This window comes from Pantherophis guttatus, chromosome 8 (genome assembly GCF_059756535.1).
Source record: "Pantherophis guttatus breed Tessera chromosome 8, ASM5975653v1, whole genome shotgun sequence".
Classification (NCBI taxonomy): domain Eukaryota; kingdom Metazoa; phylum Chordata; class Lepidosauria; order Squamata; family Colubridae; genus Pantherophis; species Pantherophis guttatus.
In genome coordinates this window covers 7,532,557-7,549,249 of record NC_142070.1, presented here as the reverse complement: position 1 = coordinate 7,549,249, position 16,693 = coordinate 7,532,557, and the positions used below count along the sequence as shown (strand labels likewise).

The 16,693-nt window shown below is 44.2% G+C and overlaps 1 protein-coding gene across 3 annotated transcripts in view; it reads left to right on the top strand.

Annotated features, from left to right (window-relative positions):
- The first annotated feature begins 4,997 nt into the window (after positions 1-4,997).
- SLC4A4 (solute carrier family 4 member 4) overlaps positions 4,998-16,693 on the top strand; it is a 191,152-nt gene continuing 179,456 nt past the window's right edge. For 2 of the 3 annotated variants that reach the window (XM_060687039.2, XM_034431265.3), the window contains exon 1: positions 5,025-5,747. The gene's annotated coding sequence lies outside the window, so the exon portion shown is untranslated. Of the gene's footprint in view, positions 5,748-16,693 lie in introns of all 3 variants that reach the window. The other variant, XM_034431263.3, reaches the window with a different exon arrangement.

Sequence of the window (16,693 nt, the reverse complement as noted above, 5' to 3'; positions counted from 1 at the left end):
AGAAATTGTCTTTCAGTGAGAACAATCAACCAGTGAGAACAATCAACCCAAGGAACAGAAGTTGCCTTCAGAAGTTGTGGGAGCTTTATCACTGGAAGCTTTCAAGAAGGAAGATGGAAGCTATCAGGAGCCTTGATAGTACAGTGGTTTAATGCACCGTTATTAACACAGCTGCCTGCAATTTCTGCTGGTTCGAATCTCTCCAAGGCTCAAGGTTGATTCAGCCTTGCATCCTTTCTAAGGTAGGTAAATTGAGGACCCAGTTTGTGGAGGCAATAAGCTGACTTTGTATAAAAATATACAAAAGGATGAAGGCTATTGCTTAACGCATTGTAAGCCGCCCTGAGTCTCCGGAGAAGGGCGGCATATAAATCAAATTAAAAAAAAAAAAAGAGAGAGAGAGACTGGACTGCTATCTGTCAGAAATGGTGTAGGGCAGTGATGGCGAACATTTTTGGCACCGAGTGCCCAAACCTAAACGCACGTGCATGCGCCGGAAACCCAAAAACCAGATGGCTGGTGCGCACATGCCTTTTTTGGGCTGTTTTGGGGACTGTTTTCAGGCCATTTTTCAGGATGTTTTGGGGGCATTTTTCAGGCCAAAAACAGCCCAAAAAACAGCCTGAAAATGGCCTAGGAAACGGCCTGAAAAACAACCCAAAAAAGGGCCGAAAAACAGCCTGATTTTGGGCTGTTTTCCAAGCCATTTCAAGGCTGTTTTCTGGTGCTCTGGTTCCCACAAAGACCAGCTGATTGGCACGTCGGAAACCAGAAGAGTAGCTGGGGATGGTGCCATAGGTTTGCCATCACGGGTGAAGGGTCTTGCTTGGGCGATGGGTTGGAGTAGATGACCTACAAGGTCCCTCCCAAGTCTGTTCAATCTGTATTATAATCTGTATCTTAATCATCCTTAAATAGATTGCAGGTCAGATGAAGGCCAGTTGTTGCCCCAAGTACAAGCTAACAATGGTGCCCTTTGGCTCTTCCATTGCTCAACCGACAAGGTTTAAGACACAACAAGTGCTGTTCACGGACTTTGAGAGTGTCAATGAAAGAGTTAAGGGCATGATAGCAACTTTTCCTTTGATGCCCTAAACAGAGTGTTTGTTTTCCTTAATGGTTAATCCAGGGCAGATCTATAGGCTCACATGTGGATTGCCATCACACAACATCTTTATGTTGTTTGTTTAAATGGTCCCTTTCTCTGGCTTTGAGTCATACGTTCCCCATCCTGACCAAACACCTGGATTTGTGTAATCTTGCAAACCACAAAAAAAACAACAACCACCGAACTTAAAACTAATAACGCCCTGCAGATATTTGGGCGATTGTAACTACTGGATTTGCCACTGAGCAGTTTGGTTCCTATGGCTTGAAAAATAAAATATTTTTCTCTGCAATGAAACCTCCAGATGGAAGGGATGAAAACAGACAAAGAGGTTTCGCACTCGTGACTTCTCTTGGTACAGAATTAATCTTCTCACCATTCCTATCACCCATCTCCTCCCACTTATGACTGTATGACTGTAACTTTGTTGCTTGTATTCTTACGATTTATATTGTTTCCTAGTATGATTTGATTGCTTATTTGTTCCCTATGACTATCATTAAGTATTGTACCTTATGATTCTTGACGAATGTATCTTTTCTTTTATGTACACTAAGAGTTTATGCACCAAAGACAAATTGCTTGTGTGTCCAATCACACTTGGCCAATAAAAAATTCTATTCTGTTCTGTTCCGTTCCGTTCCGTTCCATTCCATTCTACAGGTAGAGAACCATCCGTTCAGCGATCGTTTGTTGTTACAGTGGCACTGAAAAAAGCCACAACTAGCCCTTGCACATTTCAAATATAGCGACATCCCCACAGTCAAAATTCAAATACAGGTAATCCTCGACTTACAAACAGCTCGTTTAGTGACTGTGCCGTTTCAACCACACTAAAAAAAGTGACTTACGACAGTTTTTCACCGTTATAACCTTTGCGGCATCCCCCATAATCATGTGATCAAAATTTAGACGCTTGGCAACTGGTTCATATTTATGACGGTTGCAACGTCCCCGGGGTCACGTGATCCCCTTTTGCGACCTTCTGATAAGCAAAATAAATAAATAAAAGCCAGATTCACCTAACAAACTGGGTGACTCACTTTACAAACTTATCAATTCTTGGGAGTTGAAATCCACAGGTCTTAAAAGTTGGCAACTTTGGAGAGCCCCGATTTAGGATTTGGAGAACCCGCAGCTGTTCAGACAAACCTTCCTTGGTAAATGTCTATGGAAATTCTCAGCCATCCAGGTCACAATTGTCCCAAAGGTGCTTTTTTTTCAGGAGGCAACTGGACTTTTCTTCATTTTTTCTTTGAAGACGTTTTGCTTCTCATCCAAGAAGCTTCTTCAGCTCTGACTGGATGGTGGGGAATGGAAGGGTTTATACTCCTTGCAGACTCCTTGCAAAATGACCAGCTGTCTGCAAGGAGTATAAATCCTTCCATTCCCCACCATCCAGTCAGAGCTGAAGAAGCTTCTTGGACGAGAAGCGAAACGTCTTCAAAGAAAAACAAGAAAGTCCAGGTCTCTCCCGAAAAAGCACCTTTGAGACAACCATGACCTGAATGATCGAGGATCTCCATAGACATTTAGCTGGGATGAAGACCCTTTGAATGGTGTAGTAGGAGTAGGAATGGATCTCCAGAGGAAAAAAATTGCAGACTTCAGGAACCATTTTCACTACTCAGGTGACCCTGAGGACACGGATAAACCTCCAGGTGCTTCAACGACCCTGTAAAAGAATGCAAATGACCAGCTGTCTGCAAGGTGTATAAATCCTTCCATTCCCCACCATCCAGTCAGAGCTGAAGAAGCTTCTGGGATGAGAAGTGAAACATCTTCAAAGAAAAAACTAGAAAGTCCAGTTGCCTCCTGAAAAAGCACCTTTGGGACAATCATGACCTGGATGACTGAGAATCTATACAGACCTTTAGCTATACAATTTGGGACAAACACCCTTTGAATGGTGTGGGAATAAGAATAGATTTCCAGAGCTAAAAATTGCAGACTACAAGAACCATTTGCACCATTCAGGTGACTCTGAGGACACGGATAAAACCTCCAGTTGCTTCAACCACCCACTAAAAAGGATGCAAATGTCCAGCTGTCTGCAAGGAGTATAAATCCTTCCATTCCCCCACTATCCTGTCAGAGCTGAAGAAGCTTCTGGGATGAGAAGTGAAACATCTTCAAAGAAAAATCAGAAAGTCCAGTTGCCTCTTGAAACAGCAGTTGTCCTCTGGGACAACCGAGGACACAGTGGCAAATCTCCAAGTGGCCTCAACGACTCTCTAAAAGGATGCAAATGACCAAGGAATATAAATCCTTCCATTCCCCCGCCATCCTGTCAGAGCTGAAGAAGCTTCTTGGATGAGGAGCGAAACGTCTTCAAAGAAAAAAATAATAATAATAAAAATAAAAATTTGGTTAACAGAAATAACAGAAGAGGAAATAAGACCGGAAATTTTTTTATTAGGCATGATCCAAGAAAATATTAGGAGAGAAATAAAATATTTAATACTACATATAATTACGGCAGCCAGATTGGCACTAGCGCAACATTGGAAAACGGATCAATTGCCAACGGATCAACTAGTAATCCAGAAAATTTACAATTGTGCGGAAATGGATAAATTAACATTTTGAGTTAAAAGACAAGGTAGACTCAAAATATGGTATGGAATAGATGGCACGAATGGATAAGTTTGTTTGGTTTTTTGTTTTGCTTTAATTTATATGCCGCCCTTCTCCGGAGACTCAGTGCAGTTTACAATGCGTTAAGCAAAAGCCTTCATACTTTTATATATTTATACAAAGTCAGCTTATTGCCCCCACAATCCGGGTCCTCATTTCACCTACCTTAGAAAGGATGGAAGGCTGAGTCAACCTTGAGCCTGGAGAGATTCGAACTTGCAGTAATTGCAAGCAACAGATGTTACTAACAGTGCTTAGTCCACTGTACTACAGGCTCTGTAAAAAAAATAAATGTAAAAGTTTGTATGAAAATAAAATTAACAACCACCGTCAACAAGATAAATGATGTAATAAGTCACTATATATATGTGTGTGTGTGTGTGTTTTTCTTTTAGCCAAGTTTTTCCTATTTAACCAAGATTTTTCTGCAGCCTTAGCTCAGATTTTTCTGCAGAAAAATCTTGGTTATGTAGGAAAAACCTGGCTAAAAGAAAAACACACATAAAACCTACCAAAAGTAAGAGAAAAGATATATATATATATATATATATATATATATATATATAGAGAGAGAGAGAGAGAGAGAGAGAGAGAGAGAGAGAGAGAGAGATGTCTATGTAAGTTTTCACGGGTATATATGTGTGTACAGTTAATATTTCGGGTTTCACAATTACACGTGAAGAAACCCGAAATATTAACTGTACACACACACACACACACACACACACACACACACACACACACACGCACAGATATATATAGTTTGTGTAGTTTTGTATTGTTTTTTCTATTTTTATTGTATATAAGTGTATTTTGTATGTATTTGATATGATATTTTATCTTTTTCTGTTTAATAAAGTTTGTTTTTAAAATGAGGAAAAAAAAGAAAAAAAGAGATTTTTTTGGGGTAGAGTTTTCAAGTGGGGGGAGCTTTTCCGAAGCACCTGCTCAAAAATAATTACCCCCTCAACCACCCCCTTCCTCTCGCCTTCTGGACCCAGCAGCTCCCCCACTTCTACCCCAAAACAGAACCGGCACCATCCCCCGCCCCCCACTCAAACCTTTCACGGACCGACGGGATTCCCTCCCTCCCTTTTTCACCTCAGCCTCTACCGACCCCTCCTCGTCACACCAGAAAGCCGGACCTGGCCTGCCTGGCTCCTCCTTTCTCCCTCCTCGTCCTCCTCCTCCTCCTCCTGCCGGGGCCCCGTGACGCTCCTGGCTGTAACACGAGGGCTGGCGGGGTGGGAAATGGGATCCGGGAGGAGGGGTCGAGGCTAAAGGGGGACGGCCCCGCAGCGCCCAGCCGCGGCTTTAAACCTCGCACGGGGGAGAAGGGGGGGCGGGAAACGGGACGGGCGACTTTCTCCAGGCTTTTTTTTTTGCAATATCCACGCCGGCACCACAGGAGTATAAAAGCAGGAGGAGGAGAAGAAGAAGAAGAAAAAAGAGGGCTGGCCCCGCCGACCCCTCACAAAAGCCCACCCACCCAACTCTCGGAAAAACCGGCAAGACGCTCGCTCGCCCGGCTGTCAGCCGGTCAACTCAACCCAAGCAAGGAACCCCAAGCAAGAAACCCGCCTCGCGCGCTTTGGCCGAGCCCGGCTTTTGAGGAGGGTCTCCCCGCTCGCTCGTTCGCTCAGCCGGCCAAGGGGGTCGCGTGAGGAGAAGGAGGAGGAGGAGGAGGAGGAAGAAGAGGAGGAAGGTCGTCTTCGGGGAAGCCTAGCCGCCTCCGCGGCTCCCGCTCCTCTCAGCCCTGCGCGTCAGCCCGGATTTCCGAAAAGTTGCCAAAGAAGCGAGAAAGAGAGAGAGAGAGAGAGAGAGAGAAAAAAGAGTCAACGAAGAAAGAAACCGAAGAGCTTCGGCTTTTTCCGCTCCGCTTTGCCGCCCCCCCCCCCCACTCGCCCACCTCGTGCCGGACCACCTCGGGCTCTTCGTTTCGCTTCTGCCGCTCCGAAACAGCCGCCAAGCTGGACGACCGGCGGAAAATCGACCCCAGGAGGTGAGGCTTTAGTTTTTGTTTTTTTGGCTTCGGGGGGTTTAGGAATTGCGGGGGGTGGCTTCGTGTTTTCTCTCCTTGACCCGTCCGAGGTCTCGACGCTAGCCGAGAGGAGAGAGTGTTATGGGTGAGGGGGGAGCTTGACCCGGCTTCACACGACACCAAACACGTGTCGCGTGAAGGCGGCCAAGCGGGCGCTTTTCTCCTCAGCTTTCTTTCCCCCCCCCTTCATTCCCACCCGCTTGCTTGCTTTTTTTTTTTTTTTTTTGCTTTAATTTCTATGCCGCCCTTCTCCGGAGACTCAGGGCGGCTTACAATGCGTTAAGCAATAGCCTTCATCCTTTTTGTCTATTTATACAAAGTCAGCTTATTGCCCCCACAAACCGGGTCCTCATTTTACCTACCTTAGAAAGGATGGAAGGCTGAGTCAACCTTGAGCCTGGCGAGATTCGAACTTGCAGTAATTGCAAGCAGCAGTTGTTAATAACAGTGCTTCAGTCCACTGGACTACAGGCTCTTTTCTCGCGCGGGGGGGGGGGGGGAACCAAGTCTCCTGCTTCGTGCCCAGGTTGCTTTTTTTTTCTTTCCCCTACTTCTCCCGACAACCCTGTGAGGTGGGAAAACCGAGAAGGAAATCGGAATCGGGATTGAGCTGGAAAAAGGGACCTTAGAGGTCTTCTAGTCCAGCCTTCCCCCTTCCTTCATCAAGCGGAAGATGCTATATCAGAGGTCACCAACCTTTTCAGATCTCAAGGGACCACTAAAAGAGCCTTGGCAGTACATTGGACTAATGCACTGTTATTAACATCTGCTGCCTGCAATTACTGCAAGTTCAAATCCCACCAGGCTCAAGGTTGACTCAGCCTTCCATCCTTTCTAAGGTAGGTAAATTGAGGACCCAGTTTGTGGGGGCAATAAGCTGACTTTGTAGAAATATACAAAAGTATGAAGGCTTTTGCTTAACGCATTGTAAACTGCCCTGAGTCTCCGGAGAAGGGCGGCATATAAATTAAAGCAAAAAAAATAAATAAATCATAATTTTAAATCCCGTGGACCACTAATATGAAATTTAAAAAAAAAAGATAAATGGTATTTAGTGCCATATAATAATGCAAACAAGTTTTTCTGCGGACCGCCGCAATTTTCTCGCAGACCACCTGTTGGTGATCGCTGCCCTATATCACCGCTGCCCTATGGATATATGTGTCTAATTGTGGCTGTGCACCGCCCTGAGTCCCTCGGGAGAAGGGCGGTATAAAAATTTAAATAATAAAATAATAATAAAAATAAATAAATTTCAGAGGCTACCATATCGTAGCTGCCAAACCCCAAGCAGTTACCAGATGGTAGGTAGCCTAGTGTCAAATCCTTAGCTGCCAATCTAATGATAGTTTGCGATCAGGTTCCAGTAGCTGTGAATCCATCAGAAATCAGAATACAGCCGGAAGGGACCTTGGAGGTCTTCTAGTCCAGCCCCCCACTCATGCGGGAGAATCTATGCCATTTCAGACAGGAGGCTGTCCAGTCTCTTCTTAAAACCCCCCCAATAATGAAGCATCCACAACTTCTGGTGGCAAGCTGTTCCACTGGTGAATTGTCGTCCCTGTTTGGAAGTTTCTCCTTAATTCCAGGTTGCTTCTCTCCTTGATTACTTTCCATCCATTGTTTCTTGTCCTGCCTTCTGGTCCTTTGGAAAATAAGTTGACCCCCTCTTCTTGGTGGCAGCCACTCAAATACTGGAAGACTGCTATCATGTCCCCCCCTAATTCTTCTTTTCTCTAGACTAGCCAAACTCAAATCCTGCAACCGTTCTTCATATGTTTTAGCCTCCAGGCCCTTAATCATCTTAATTGCTCTTGTTTGCATTTTCCCCCAAAGTCTCAACATCTTATTTTTGTGATGTGGTGACCAAAAATGAATGCAGGTGCCGGCAGGTGCCGAGTTGGGGGTTTCCATCCACACCTGTTGTTTGAGCCTCTGCAGAAAGTGTCTGCTGGCGCCACATTCACACAACACATTCAGCCAAGTTGGGGCTGTGACCTGTCAGCTCCAGTTCGCACAGCTTGCTTCTCGGTTGGCGTTGACCTCGGTTGGGTTTCATGTTGGGTGGTTTAGGGTTAAGGGGTGAGTCGTATAGGACGAGAGCCTGGAAACCGGATTGGTTAGTAACTAGGTTTAAATTGGTTGTAGGAATGCAGCCCCCGGGTTTTCCATGCTGGGAGTTTGCTGTCCGTGGGTACTTCAGGTAGGGGATAAGGGGTTGTCGGAGTTCATTTCCTTCCACCTGAAGGCGAATGGCTTGGGAAATCACACTTTCTACTTTGCTTCTTGCCGTCGGCTGTAGTTGTGGGTTCTTGTGATGCAAGAACTCTTGAAACATGTTTGGAGAAAGGCGTGGGAAAAGATGACAGGGAAAGTTTGCAGTGTCTTTAGAGTAGGAGGAAGCTGGGACTAGAAGAAGGGGCTACTGCCAGGGGTATATATGGGGTGCAAGATCAAATTAGCGTAGTGGGAAAAAGTAAGTGGGACTGGAACTTGGGAGAAAAGTTGAAATTCCTTTTACCAACTGGAATAGATTCAAATGGGAACAGTGGTATAAGTTGCAAAAAGACTGACATATTTGGTGCTACTCTTTGGAAAAGATGCGTGGGGGAAAATCAGATTGACATTTGAGCAGGGGAGAAGTCATGAGAATAAGAATCTAGAAATGAAAAGCTTCCTTCCTTCTTTCCTTCCTTCCTTCCTTCCTACCTTCCCTTCCCTTCCCTTCCCTTCCCTTCCCTTCCCTTCCCTTCCCTTCCCTTCCCTTCCCTTCCCTTCCCTTCCCTTCCCTTCCCTTCCCTTCCCTTCCCTTCCCTTCCCTTCCCTCCCTCCCTCCCTCCCTCCTTCCTTCCTTCCTTCCCTCCTTCCTTCCTTCCTTCCTTCCTTCCTTCCCATGGACTGAACACTTATAGGCAGAAATATTTGCTCCATTCTGTTTCTTTTCTCTGGCAAGTGTCCCCCTCAATTGTTTTTCCCCCCTCCTATGTGAGATGTACATATTACATTTTGTAGGAAAATTACATCACACTTAGGATTTTTTTTTTTTTAGTAGATGCATTATCAGTGGAAGTGATCCACCAGGTTGAAATCAGCCAAGAAAAATCAGCTGCCCCTGTGAACTTCGATTTGATCTTGAGGTAGAAGATCCGTTAAGGTGTCAATAGCATATTGGATGGAGTTTATGTGTGCAGCTATGACTGGAGGAATTAATTATACAGCAGAGGGCTATTAACTATGAAGCTCATGCATCATGCTAAATCGTGTTTTGATTAATCATGTTTTTTGAGTAAGTTGTAGCTGGTTCACATCATAATGTACGATAATCAAAACTTAGTCATATTTTGGCTTGTTGTGATCTGTAAATCCGGACATCTTTTGGAAATCGGCACTAAAAGATACATACTTTACATCTTTCTCACAACTTGAGGTGTGGATAGAGTCTAAATGTTGACTCTGAGTAACTAAGGATAAAGCATTTTGGGGGAAAGCTATACAATCTAGAGCAGTGATGGCTAACCTTTTTGCTGTTGCGTGCCAAAAGCGGCGGGAACGCGGGGGGTTTGCACGTGTGTGTACCCACCCACATGCATGAGTGACCCCCCCGCTCCCTGCTTACCTTTACTACCGGTTCGCAATGGGATCGCGCTTCTGCGCATTCGCAGATCGCCGATGATGACATCTGGCGTGGTGGGTGGGGCTTACCCCCCCCGGCTTTACTACCAGTTCTTGCGAACCGGTCTGAACCGGGGACAACCCACCACTAGTGAGCACCTTGTGGGAGAAGGTTACTCTACATATTTCTTGTACTTCCGTTTAATTACAGCTCGATCTGTAAAGGAAGAACGAAAAGAATGTCTCCCCACTCTTATCTCAGTTTTGCTTTAAAACCGAACTAAAGCTGCCTGGGCTATTATCCAGTTTGACTTTCAGGAACCGGATCATAATCTCCAAAGGATTAAATCCTGTGAGTAATTATGGCTCATTTCAGGAAACACCAGAGCAATGCTGGAGAAAGTAACAAATAGCATGCTTTGATTCAATCAGAAATGGATGCATTTCTGCATGTATGAGTTCTGCCCTTGCAGGATTACTTAACTAGCTGTTTTTTTTAATAAGGCATTTGAGCCCCCGGGGAATTTACTCAAATGCCAAACCGCAAGCCCTTTGCATGGATATGACACTTCATATAAATCTGTGTTATTCTCAGAACCTGTTTGACTGGCACTTGGGAGAAACAGGGCACAGGGATTGTGCATGGAGTTAGGTGGCATTGTTTGTTCTGAGTGCAAATGAGGCACACGTGAGAGACTCATTCATGATATGGAACCACCAAGTTTTTATTTATATTTCTACTTTTGTTATTTTTACAAATTAGGTGGCAAACATACCTTCATCCTCCTATTTTCCCCAGCAGAACAGCCCTGTAAGATGAGTTGGGCTGTGAGTGGCTCAAAATCACCCAGCTGTCTTTGAGGCCTAAGGCGGGACTGAAACTCACAGACTCCTGGTGATTGGTCCAAAGTCACCTGGCCAGCTTTCATGCCTAAAACAGGACTAGAACTGATAAGAGAATATTTGTAGTTCAGGGCTGAATAGTAGTGTACTGATAATGTTACCTAGTGTGGTAATGAAACGTCTCCAAAAAAGCAACCAAGCTCAGAGTATCAAGTTCTTTGCAGTACTCACAATCTCCTGGTTTCTAGCCTGGTACCTTAATCACTAGACTTTAGGCTTTATTTTGAGGCATTTGAAGATCCTTCTTATCTGTCAGGACAACTTTGTCTATAGGGGCCACTGCTTAATGCAGAAAAAGTAGAGTAGTGGAACATACTTTCTCTGCCATTTCAGTGAAAGCTGGATGCATTTGTGTTCTAACAGAAGGGAAAGGGAATTGTGCCTAGATATACACCGGTTGCTCCAAGATACACCTAAATTAACTGATATACATCTCAGGTGTTACCATGTTGTGGTGACATCAGTGGCAAGGCCAACTTGTTGCCTGCATAGCTGAAGGTAACAGTACCGGGTGATCACTCATGCAGTCTTTTTAAAACTGGGTTTCCCTGGCTTCAGCTGGTTTAGCTTGTGCAAAAAGTTAGACCAAGTCTGCTATTTTCTCTTCAGCGTTTGGATTGTTTGACATGACATCTCCGGTTAACATTTTAAACCTGTTCCCATTTAGAAAGAACAAATGGAATGCAAACACATCAGCTGCCTTGGGTTGATTAAACTGACATCAGCTCTCCATTCTAGGAAGACCTGTTTCCGTAAGCCGCGTGAAATCCCTACAATTTGTCACAAGGCTAACAAAATGTAGTTCGTGCAGTCTTTATACAAAACGCATTTCTTAACCTGCCCCTCTCTTTCCTTTCTTTGGGGATTCCTGTTACGTCCTTGGCTCTAAGCTAAGCCATCGTCACTACCCACTCAGCCTGCTGGTTTAACATTCTTTTGTTCTGTGTGTGTGTATGTGTGTCTCTTTTCCCCCACCCAAATTGTTGTAATATTGTAATAAGCCTATCCTTTGTTAGCATGCCAATCCCCTATTTTGGAATTTGTCCAAGGCTTCATTGGCCTGTGAGCTGAGAGGTAGCTCAATTTTTCCCATATTATTTCTTGATCGTGCAGTTAGATTTATTTCCACTTTCAATTAGGGTTTAGCTAACTGTTTTTGCTTTGTGATTTTTCTGCCGTACCCTGTAGGGTTTATGGCATAGCGGACTTCGTGCTTTCGGTTGGAGTCATCTGAATTTCTGTGTTCATAATTGCATCTGCTCTTGATCTAAAGACTTATCTGCCATCTGCACTTTGGGGTTTCCTCCTGTGACTCCCATTAATCTAAATTACATTATGTTCTTGATATCAGCTAACTTATAAAGGTCAGTTCTTAAGGCCTTGACACTCTCTAGTGTGATCAAAGTGTGATCAAGAGGCAATCATTTGCCTCTACATTAGTCTAGGCAAGGTTGATTTTCAACTTTGATTTTCATCAAGAGTTGAACGCAGGAGGATAACACACATTGCTTTATATTCTTTTTAAATACAAAATATTGAGACATAAAATACATCGATGGCGGAAATAAAATCCGCCATCTCTGATTCTGTGTAACTCTTATCTTCCTGATTGGCTTCTGGAAGATATATTCAGTTATCTTTGCCCGTATTTGTCTTTTTGATTTTGGGTCTTTGGCATTACCAATATTTTCCCAGGGATAATATATTGTTGATTTAAATGGTGGGCATTTGGTTAGCCCATGAGAAAGGCAAGGCTAGACGAATCACAAGTTGGAATTAAGATTTCCGGGAGAAATGTCAACAACCTCAGATATGCAGATGATACCACTCTAATGGCAGAAAGCGAAGAGGAACTAAAGAGCCTTTTGATGCGGGTGAAGGAGGAGAGTGCAAAAGTTGGCTTGAAACTCAATATTAAGAAAACTAAGATCATGGCATCCGGCCCTCTCAATTCCTGGCAAATAGATGGGGAAGAAATGGAGGTAGTGACAGATTTTATTTTCCTGGGCTCCAAGATCACCGCAGATGGGGACTGCAGCCAAGAAATGAAAAGACGCTTGCTCCTGGGGAGGAAAGCTATGGCAAAGTTAGACAGCATACTAAAAAGCAGAGAAATCACCCTGCCAACAAAAGAGCGTATAGTCAAGGCTATGGTTTTCCCACAACATTCCCACAATTGCAATGTATGGCTGTGAAAGTTGGACCATAAGGAAGGCTGAGCACCAAAGAATGGAGGCCTTTGAACTCTGGTGCTGGAGAAGACTCCTGCGAGTCTCTTGGACTCAGAGGTGGGTTTCAGCAGGTTCTGACCAATTCTGGAGAACCGGTAGCGGAAATGTTTTGTAGTTCGGAGAACCGGTAAATACCACCTCTGACTGGGCCCACCCCTATCTATTCTCTGCCTCCCAAATCCCAGCTAATTGGGAGGAAATGGGGATTTTGCAGTAACCTTCCCCTGGAGTGGGGTGGGAATGGAGATTTTACAGTATCCTTCCCCTGCCATGCCCACCAAGACATGCCCACAGAACAGGTAGTAATTCTTTTTTGAATTCCACCACTGCTTGGACTGCAAGGCGATCCAACTGATCAGTCCTAGAGTTGATCAACCCTGGCTGCTCTTTAGAAGGCCAGATCCTGAAGATGAAACTCAAATACTTTGCCCCAATTTACAACTTTTCTTGCCACAGTTGTTAAGTGAATCATTGCAGTTGTTAAGTTAGTAACACGGTCATTAAATGAATCTGGTTTCTCCATTGACTTTGTCAGAAGGTCACAAAAAGTGGATCATGTGACCCTGGAACACTGGAACCGTCATAAATACGGGTCAGTTGCCAACGTCTTGAGTTTTGGTCATGTGACCATGGGGATGCTGCAACGGTCGTAAGTATGAAAAATAGCCATCAGTCACTTTTTTCAGTGCCGTTTTAACTTCAAATGGTCACTAAATGAACTGTTGCAAATTGAGGATTACCTGTACTAATAAAATTTGTGATAGTTCAGAAATCTGGTAATAGCTGAACTTTAAAAAAACTAAACATGAATAAATTTTGAATCTCTCACCATTAAAAGAGAGACAAAGTTTTTAAATACCAAGTTCTGCCATAGGGAATAAATATTTTGATCAAGTAACTCATTTATTTAACCTGGAATTGATGAGCATAAATGATATGTACTATCTACTTTAATCCCCATTTACCTTAAAGTCCAAATTGTTGTAGCTTGTAAGCAGCATTATTTAAAAGAACGTGTGTAAATGTTGATAAAAGTATTCATTCTTAGCTTTGTTAAAATTATAACACCAGTGCAGGGGTGAAATCCAGCAGGTTCTGACAGGTTCTGGAGAACCGGTAGCAGTTCCAAGAACCGGCAAAAACAACCTCTGGCTGGCCCCAGAGTGGGGTGGGAATGGAGATTTTGCAATATCCTTCCTTCTGGAGTGGGGTGGGAATGGGTATTTTGCAGTATCCTTCCCCTGGAGTGGGGTGGGAATGGGTATTTTGCAGTATCCTTCCCCTGGAGTGGGGTGGGAATGGGGATTTTGCAGTATCCTTCCCCTGGAGTGGGGTGGGAATGGGGATTTTGCAGTATTCTTCCCCTGCAGTGGGGTGAAAATGGAAATTTTGCAGTATCCTTCCCCTGGAGTGGGGTGGGAATGGAGATTTTGCAGTATCCTTCCTCTGGAGTGGGGTGGGAATGGAGATTTTGCAGTATCCTTCCCCCTGGAGTGGGGTGGGAATGGGGATTTTGCAGTATTCTTCCCCTGCCACGCCCACCAAGCCACACCACGCCCACCAAGCCATGCCCATAGAACCGGTAGTAAAATAATTTGGATTTCACCACTGCTCCAGTGTCTTAACCGTCTGTTGCAATTAAGACAGGCAGATGTTCAGGTCTACAGAATACAGATGAATAAACCATGTTGGATTATTTTCATTTTGGAACATAAAATGCAATATTTTTTAACCAACTTGTTATAGCCCTTAAATCAGGAGTATCAAACTCGATTTCATTGAGGGCTGCATCAGGGTTGTGTTTGACCGCGGGGGGGCGGGGTGGCGGGGTGGATGTGGCCAGGGTGGGCGTGGCCAGATGAACATCACTCGTGTAATGGAGGGCACCCGTGGTGGCCAGAGTGCTCTGCCAGCGAAAATGGGCTCCCGAGTTCCGTTTCCGGCTGCAGCGGCCTCCTGCAACCCTCTGCCAGTAAAAACAGAGCCCGGAAGGGCCACAGACAGCCTTCCCGAGCTCCGTTTTCGCCGGCAGAGGCACTGCAGGCCGATTGTTCGTTGTTTCCAGAGCGGTCCTGCGGGCCAGATCTAAGCACCCTGTGGGCTGGATCCGGCCCCCAGGCCATGATTTTAATCCCCCTGCCGTAGATAGACATGGTCTCAGTCAGGGGTGGGTTCTAAATTTTTTTACTACCGGTTCTGTGGGCGTGGCTTATTTTGTGGGTGTGGCTTGGAGGTCATGTGACTAGGTGGGCGTGGCTAGCTGGTCAGAGTCATTTCTGGAAAGTTCTCGCACTTACGACCAGTCCTCGCACTTACGACCCAACTCATTTGTTTATTTTTAACACTGATCAGCTGTAGGGCGGCCCTTTGAAGCCCCGCGGCAAGAGTTTAAACAGTTTTTTTCCCTCTAGTCATCAGCTGGGACTCAGGAGGCAGCAATAGATTGGGGGTGGGACCAAATAAAAGGTAAGAATAATGTGGGAGGGCGGGGGGGAAGAACCAGTTCGGTGACATCATATCATCACCGCTACCGGCTCAGCCGAACCGGACCGAACCAGGAGGAACCCACCACTGGTCTCAGTTCTCTCTAAGTTGAAAAGAGAAAATGAATCTTCACCCCTTTCTAAGGAAAAAAAAATAACTTTATTGTCATTGTACGTGTATACACAGTATACCCATACAACGAAATTCACTTAACGCCCAAAGACCAGGTCCAACACACATAACAATCCGCAAACACACTCCCACCCACCACAATTCCCCACCCCTAAACCACCCAAACATCTACACAACAGACCAAGTAATGCTGCCCAACAGCTCACTGATGGTGGCCCTTTAGTTCATTGTTGAGTGCAATCATAGCTCTGGGATAAAAACTATTCAGAAAACGTGTGGTCCAAGTTTTAATTATTCTGAATCTTCTGCCAGAAGGCAACAGTCCAAAAAGATTGTAAGCAGGATGGGAAGAGTGTCTTGAGAATGTTATGCAACTTCCTCAAACAGTGAGATTCGAAGATGTCGTCCAGGGCTGGTAGCTGGAGTCCGATGATATTCTGGGCAGTTTTCATGATTCTCTGGGGAGCTTTTTTGTCCGCTACAGAGCTGCTCCCATACCATGCAAGAATGCCGTATGTCAGGACACTCTCGATGGTGCTGCGATAGTAGCACAGAAGTAGATTTATTTAAATATCTATTTAAATATTGCTTCCTTTACTTCTGATATAAATGTAGAAGTACAGTTACAAGAACTTCTCTTTCACAATATTTTTAAAGAAATGTTAAAGGTTGGGAAATTATTAATTTTTTGTGGGGAAAAAAAGTTCCCCTTTCATTTCCTGGAAATTTGCGTAGCAAATTTGAGTATTAACTTGTTGAACAAGATATGATCATTGCGTCATTTTCCCACACAAAGGTAAGATGTAGTGTAGTTGAAAGGGAGCAACAGACGGGCGAAACAGGAGACTAGAATCATAGCATGCATAGACAGCCAGAGTTATAAAAATACATCATACAGATAGTCCTTGATTTACGGCCATTTATTTAGTGACCATTCAAAGTTACAAATGGCCCTGAAAAAAAGTGAATTGTGATCACTTTTCACACTTAATGACCTGGTAGTCACATCATCAAAATTTGGACACTTAGCAAATGGCTCGTATTTACGACGGTTGCAATGTCCCAGGGTCATTTGATCCCGTTTTGCGACCTGACAAGCAAACTCAATGGGGAAGCCAGATTCACTTAACAGCCATGTTACTAACTTAACAACTACTCTGATTCACTTATTCACTTATTCAACTGTGACAAGAAAGGTCATAAAATGGAGCAAAACCCACTTAACGACTGTCTTGCTTAGCAACACAAATTCTGTTTTCAATTTGTAGTCATAAATTGAGGATGATCCTTATGGGCATTATGTGTCAATGGAATTCATACATGATTTACAATATTTGTAAGCTGCTCAAATCAATTATGGGTGAGGATAACAAAGCAAAACAATTGATGAACAATATAAAAACAATACCATTTCTACCCAAAATTAATGTTCATGATCTATTAGTTCAAGCCAAAACTCCTGGTGTTGCAGTGGTTAGAAGACCTCCAAGGTTCCTTTTAACTCTGTTATTCTGTATGCGGAGTTTGTTTGTTGCATGCGGAAAT